The sequence below is a fragment of the Heloderma suspectum genome, chromosome 10, assembly GCF_057233095.1.
Source record: "Heloderma suspectum isolate Gila_16-S chromosome 10, 16-S_ref, whole genome shotgun sequence".
Lineage (NCBI taxonomy): Eukaryota > Metazoa > Chordata > Lepidosauria > Squamata > Helodermatidae > Heloderma > Heloderma suspectum.
Window position 1 is genome coordinate 31,560,746 of NC_139467.1, and position 7,360 is coordinate 31,568,105.

Consider the following 7,360-nt stretch of genomic DNA (forward strand, 5'->3'; position numbering starts at 1 on the left):
CGGCTTGGCCGTGGAGCGGAGCCAGCCGGGCAGGATTCCGGGGGGAGGGACAGAGCGCCTCCACCACCGTCGAGGATTACGGGGGGAGGGACAGAGCGCCTCCCCCCCACCGTAGATGCCCCTGCGCGGAGCCAGGTAAGGGATTCGTACATCCCTAGTTGTAAGGAGAGATGAGTGAATCATTTGGGATCCTGAACTTTCTGGCTTCAAGTGTTTTCCATGAGTATACTGACGTAGCATACATGTTACATCAAGGATAGGCAACCCAGTGCCCTCCAGATGTTTTGAACTACAGGTCCCATAATCACATCATTAGGCATGCTGGCTGAGGCTGATGGGAATTGTAATCCAAAACCTGGAGGGGGCCAGGTTGCTTTCCTCTGCGTCACACCTTATCAAGTTAGCAGAGTTGGCTGCTCGCACCCAAGCTGCTGCCATGATCAGACTTGGCCATGAATTGCTTCCTTGCAAGATCAAAATGACCTGGTAAGGGTTGACAATCCATGCAAATGTCCCCGTAGATGTGACAGCTTCCATCTACCAAAAGGTTTAAGATGGTTGGTGGCCTGGCTGTGTGTGTGCACACTGGAAGGGCTGCTCCGCCTTTAAATAAATTAATACCCGAACAGCATAACCGTGCTGTAAGGGAGCAATCCTATGGCCACTAGACGGTGGCTAGACAGCCATAGGATATGGTGTTTTCTGGGAAATGACCTCCCCTCATTTCTGCACTGCCTCAAAGGCAGTATGGAACAGCCCCGTCCTTTGCACTTGCAAGAGAAGCGTGGAGCGGCCGGAAAGGGGCATGTCTGGGGACGTTCCAGGGTGGGGAGAGCGTAGCTGCCTGCACGACACATCCTATGTGCTGTACAGCAGCCTCCTTCCCCGCTCCGTGCTCCCGCAGCTAGACAGCCGAAAAAGCAGGGCAGGAGGAATGCGGAGGGAACAATCCCCTCTGTGCTTCTCCTGCCCTGCTTTGGATAGGCGGTCGTCTCCAAATTTGGAGGCGACCACCTATCTCGATAGGATTGTGGTCTAAGTAAATGAAGTTCTAGAAGCCAAGCTTCTGTGTGCAGCTTCTGCCACTGTGAGGGGGGAAAATTACTACTTCCTAATGTTACAGGAGCCTAGAGCTGTGTGCCAATGGCATCCCAAAATTCTCCACTCAACAGTGGACAGACATTTGGGGGATTGGAGCATTTCACCAAAAGTTTTTCAGAGGTTTGGCTCACCATTAGTAGTGGCAGTAGCACAGTTTCTGTTTTCCCCAAAGTTTCACCTACCCCTGCTGTGCCAGCAACCGCAGCAACTCAGTTGGCTGTCTTGCCACCATTTTGCATCCTCCACAACACCCCAGACCTAGGGACCACACAAAACAAACAATACAGTCATTGGTATTATTGTATTTGCTGTTGTTATGTATGGTATCTTGAGAGCATTGGCTATAGGGGGTCACATTTTGAATGAAAACATGAGTAGTTAGAGAAAATTCTGCAAAGTGGCCTCTTCTAGGGGAGGCTGATGAAAAAAAGAAAAATGTCTTCAGAGAAATTTCAGTCCAGCTCTACAGGAGTCCCTCTCAGCCTTGTCCTACCAATCCTGTATAGGAATCAGTCTTCATAGGCAGTGGTGTACATGAAAGTTACAAAAAGTAACTGGCCTGTTGAATTGCATCTTAAAGTAAATCCCACCTGAAACCTTGGGACAGGCTTCTTTAAAACACACACACACACACACACACACGCACCCCAACACTTGCCTCATATCCTACAGTGAAGGTTCCACCTCTTTCAGCTCACATACTGGCTGTTGCTGATGGGAGTTGGAGTCCAACAACATCTGGTGGGCTGCAGGTTCCCCGCCCTTGCATTAAGGCATGGATATTTAGAGGTATCCATGGAAGTCTCCTATAGTTTCTGCCCATGTAGCATGGAGGTTAATGCATTCTCAGTGACTGATGAAAACCTGGACCCATGTCTAACAATGTTTGCCTGAATGTCTTACACAAATGGAAACACACTTTGTGCATGGTATGGAAGAGGAAACCAAATGGGTTTAACTGCAAGAACAAGATCTTGGTGGTGTCATCTGCTGAGCCAAAGGATGTATCTCGTACTTTTTCTGCTGAACTAGCTTAACGCACAGTGCTTTGCATCCAGATTAAGTTATACCTAGAGTACACTCATTAAAATCAATGGACTTGAGTTAGTCATTACTAAATTAAATCCCATTGATTTCAGTGGTCTGCTCTCAGTAATTCTGGATCTGACCCAATGCAGGAAAGGAGCAAGAAGTGGGTGATGGTAGAAAAACATTTTCTGCTAAAATGGTCTTCGATCCCCCTCTCGGCTTTACTTCTGAAATGTTTGTTTCACAACGTTTTTTCAGCAACTGTTCTTTCAGTCAGTTGATCTCTGTTTCCTATTGCATTATACACACACTCCTGCCGGGATTGCAAGAATGAATTGATAAGCAACGTGACCTGTACTGGCATATTTTTGGAATAATGTCCCTCAGTAACCGTGTGGAACTGACTCCTGCTGCCCTCCCAAAGAACATTTTGCTTGAGCAGTGGCGTAGTGGAGTTAGGGCTCACAGGCGTGCAGCACTGACACTTTTTTATTAGCAGGGGTGATGATGTCATCCGCCACCTCCCACCAGCTTCCCTGTTTGCTCTGAGCTGCCAGTGCCATCCTCAGAGTAGCTGGGGGAGGGGGATGAATTTTCCCAGCAATAATGCATTGTTCCCAGTTGTAACGCAAACTATTTTGGGGTAGCTTGGTCTTGAATGGGCAGGTAGGAGTAGGGCTGTGCACCGCTTCGGCTCTGGATCCGAATTCTGAGAGCGGGTCAGGATCGGCCTGAAGCAGGTTGGATCAATCCAAAGTGCTTTGGAACACTTCGGGCCGATCCGGACAGCTGCCTACCCAGCTGCGCAAGCCCTCGCCTCCTTACCTGGACCCATGGGGAGCGCTCACAGCCTTCACCCTTTCTTCTTTTCTTTTGAAATACTTTTTGTTCTATTTTTTTATCTTTATAAATGAAATAAACAATAGCAACAACCCGGTCATTTGCCTTCACCCTTTTCAAGTGAGCCACCATTTTCTTTTAAAAGACTCCAGAAATAAAATCTTGTGCCATTGGTGGCCGTAAGGCCATCATGTACACAACATTACAGGCCGAGGTGGGTTGGGGCGAATTTGAAAGTGGGTTTGGGGGTCCCTGCACAGCCCTAGTTTAGACCCATCAGCTTTACCAAGGACCTGCTCCTGGTGGAGATGAAAAGTGCTAGAACTGTTTTGTTGATATGGATCAACAGAACTGCCTGCAATTTTTTGGACTCTCCTTGGAGGTGTGGCTATGGGGACCGTCATGATGAGCCCCTGCCCTCCAGAGATTACCATTACACCACTAGGCTTGAGCAAAGAATGGATACCAGCCACAATGGTCATGAAACTGTGGACGTACAGATCCTGCTTGCGCAGCTATAGTAATAGTTAAAGGTAACCATGTGAATGGAACCATGCTGCCACCGGTTCTTTATTTAAAGCATTTTTGTACCCCTCTCTTCAGCTGAAAACGTCTCCCAGAGCCACTTACAAAAATGAGTGATAACAGAGTCCCCAACCCTCAGGCATGCAGTCTAAAAGACATTGGAAAATGACTTGAGAAGGAGGAGGAAAAAAAGCAACCCCAGGCATATCTTTTAGTTCTGAAGTTCTTCTAGGCCGTCTTCTTTCTGGCAAGGCGGAGCAAAGGGAGCTCCTTGCAACAGCTCCTTCTCAAGGCTGGGTTGGCCTCTCCCTTGCCTTGATATTCTTGGGGGGGCGGGGGGGGGGAGCAGCCCTTGGGAGGCCCTTGGTTCTCTGGCTGATGGTAGAGGCCAGAGTGTTCCACCCTTACGGTCTGCAGTCCCAGGGCAACTGTCAGTGGGAGCAGAGTGTTCTTTCTGTCAAGCGGGGGCAAAGAAAGTTCCCTACAGCTGCTTCCCCTGCCCTATGGCTGGCTGGAGCCAGGTTGATCTCTCAGAGTTCACTCTTGAATCTAGGAGGGGTCAAATTATAGCCTTCTCCGGAGCTGACAAAGACTGTAACCGTGTCATACCTTTTTTTAAAAAAACAGAGTTCTAGCTATACAGTAAAAACCATGGCTACCTTTCAGAATCCCCAAAAGTACCTTTGGGGGCTGTTGCAGTTAGATGGATGAAATCTGTCAATTTCAGTTTCTCTCAGTTTCTCATTTTTCCAGTCTTAAATTCAGTTCACCTCAAACTTAGCAAAAAAAGATTTTTTAAGTTTGCATGAATATTTGCATTTTTGCACACATTTCTCCAAATGTACATCTTTGTACACAATTTTGCCTTATACACATTTTTGCATTTTTGCAAAAAATAACATGCATTTTTGAATGTTATTTTCACTAAGATACACATTCTTATGCACTTTTCTGTAATGTACACATGTTTTGATTGGAGAACTGCATTGCAAAATTTTGAGAAGGGTAAATTTCCAAAGATCACTGAGTTTCAGTTCACATGTTATGTGCCTTCAGGATCAGGACACACCCTGACAGGCTGAGCATAAGCATGGTAACTCAGAAATAAATCCCACTGGGTTCAATAGGATTTACTCTCTCCTAGCTTTCCCCAACCTAGTGCCCTCCAGACTACAACTCCCATAATCCTCAGCCAGAAAGGTCATCAGCAGTGCTGGCTGATGATTCATTGGAGTCGTAGTCCAACCCATACTGTGGTACGGTATGAAGTCATACAGCCTAATCTGCAGCCTCAGGCTCTACCCCCTTGTTCTGTTGCTTGGGCAGAGCAGGCCTCTGTCTGACTAATACAATCAGACAAAGCAGTAGGATTACCTCCAGGTTTTATGGGGTGTGGGGAGCCTTATGAATTGGCAAAAAAGAGGAAATTATTTATTTACTATTTCATTTCTATACCGCCCCATAGATGAAGCTCTCTGGGCGGTTTACAAGAAGTCATAAAAGTACACCAGCATTACAAAATACAATGAAATGCAACATAATAAAAACAGTCTAAAAATTTAACACTGAAAAATTAAAACAATGTAAACAGCTAAAAGCAATTTAAGTGAACAATATATTCCCTAATAGACCTGTTCAAAAGCAGCAGACATAGATGACCCATCATATACCATTAAATGCCTGGGAGCAGAGCAGTCTTTACCTGGTGCTGAAAATATGACAGTGTCGGTCCCAGGCGGGCCTCAGTGGGGAGCTCATTCCAAAGTCAGGGAACCATCCCTGAGAAGGCCCTCTCTCTTGTTGCCACCTTCCGAGCCTCCCTTGGAGGTAGCACTCAGAGGAAGGTCCCAGTTATTGATCATAGTGTCCGGGTATGTTCAGGCTGGAAGAAGTGTTCTATCAGGTACTGCAGTCCTGAGCCATATAAGGCTTTATAGGTTAACACCAGCACCTTGAATCAGGCTTGGAAACATACAGATAGCCAATGCAAGCAGGCCAAAATTGGTCTTATATGCTCAGACTTTCTGGTCCCTGTTATTAATCTAGCAGCTGCATTTTGCACAAGCTGGAGTTTCTGAACAGTCTTCAAGGGCAGCCCCATGTAGAATGCACTGCAGTAATCTAATGTAGAGATTACCAGAGTATAGATTATTGAAACCAGGTTATCCCCCTCCAGATAGGGGCATAACTGGTCCACCAGCTGAAACTAGTAGAAGACACTCTGTGCCACTGAGGCCACCCGAGCCTCAAGTGACAGAGATGACTCCAGGAGAACCCGCAAGCTACAAACCTGCTCCTTCAAGGGGAGTGCAACCCCATCCAGAACATCCTCCATCCTGTCAGAAGAACCACCCACTTAACAGCATCTGTCTTGTCTTGTGATTGAGCTTCCATTTGTTAGTCCTCACCCAGTCTATTGTCATGGCCAGGCACTGATTTAGCACATCCACAGCCTCACCTGGTAAGGATGAAAAGGCGAAATAGATAGGGATGTACGAATCCCTTGCCTTGGTCTGGTCCGGGGCGTCTGTGATGGGGGGGAAGTGATCCGTCCCTCCTCCTGGAATCCTCCCTGACTGGCTCCACTCCATGGCGAGTCCGCGGAGCAGCCGCCCAGGGCCGCCCGCAGCTGGACCTCTGTCCGCTGCCGGGCTGCGGCCGCAAATGGTGGCTGCCGTAGCAGCCGCCATTTGCGTCCCTGCGTTAGCCATGATAGGCTACATATATATTACGTAGCCTATCACGGCAAAGAGCAGGGATGCAAATGGCATAGCAGCCGCCATTTGCATCCCTGCTCTTTTCGTGATAGTCTACGTCCCTGCGTTAGCCGTGATAGGCTACGTATATATTTACGTAGCCTATCACGAAAACAGCAGGGACACAAATGGCATAGTGGATGCTATTTGCTTCCCTGCTCTTTGCCGTGATAGGCTACATAAATACTTACATAGCCTATCATGGCTAAAGTAGTGAGGGAAATGGTGGCCGCAGACCAGGGGCAGTGGATGGACCACACGGCCAACACAAGGTAAGATCTGTCCCGGGGAAGTTTTGCGGGGTGGCAGGGGGGATTGCTCCATTCCACCATGGACTCCGTGGGGGGGCGGATTCTAAAGAATCTGGCCTCACTAGAGTCCGTGGCGGAATTCTCTGACATCCCTAGAGATATAGCTGTGTGTCATCAGCATACTGATGACAACACACTCCGGATGACCCAGCTTAGCAGTTTCATGTAGATGTTGAACAACATGGGGGACAAAACAGACCCCTGAGGAACCCTATGTTGGAGAATCCACAGGGCTAAGCAGTATTCCCCAACCACCACCTTCTGGAGCTGGCCATCCAAATAGGAGCGGAACCACTGCAATGCGGTACCCCCAACTCCCAGCTCAGACAGTCGCACCAGAAGGATACCATGGTTGATGATATCAAAAGCCACCGAGAGATCAAGGAGTATCAACAGGGTCCATACTCCCCCATCTCTCTCCAGGCATAGGTCATCATACATGGCGACCAAGGCTGTTTCCATGCCAAAACCCAGCCTGAACCCCAACTGAAATGGATCCAGATAATCGGTCTCATCCAAAAGTGCTTGGAGTTGGTTGGCCACCACCCACTCAGGGACCTTGCCCAGGAAAGGAACATTTGCTTTGTGCCTAAAGCTGTTTAGATCTTCCGGGTCTGGAGGATTTCTTCAGGAGTGGCTTCACCATCACCTCTTTCAGGCGGGCTGGGACCACTCCCTCTCACAAGGAGGCATTTATCCTCTCTCTGGCCCAGTCAGCTGTTCCTACTGGCTTTTATAAGCCAAGAGGGGCAAGGATCCAATATAGAAGTGGTCGCTCGCAGGGCTGGCCTTAGGGGT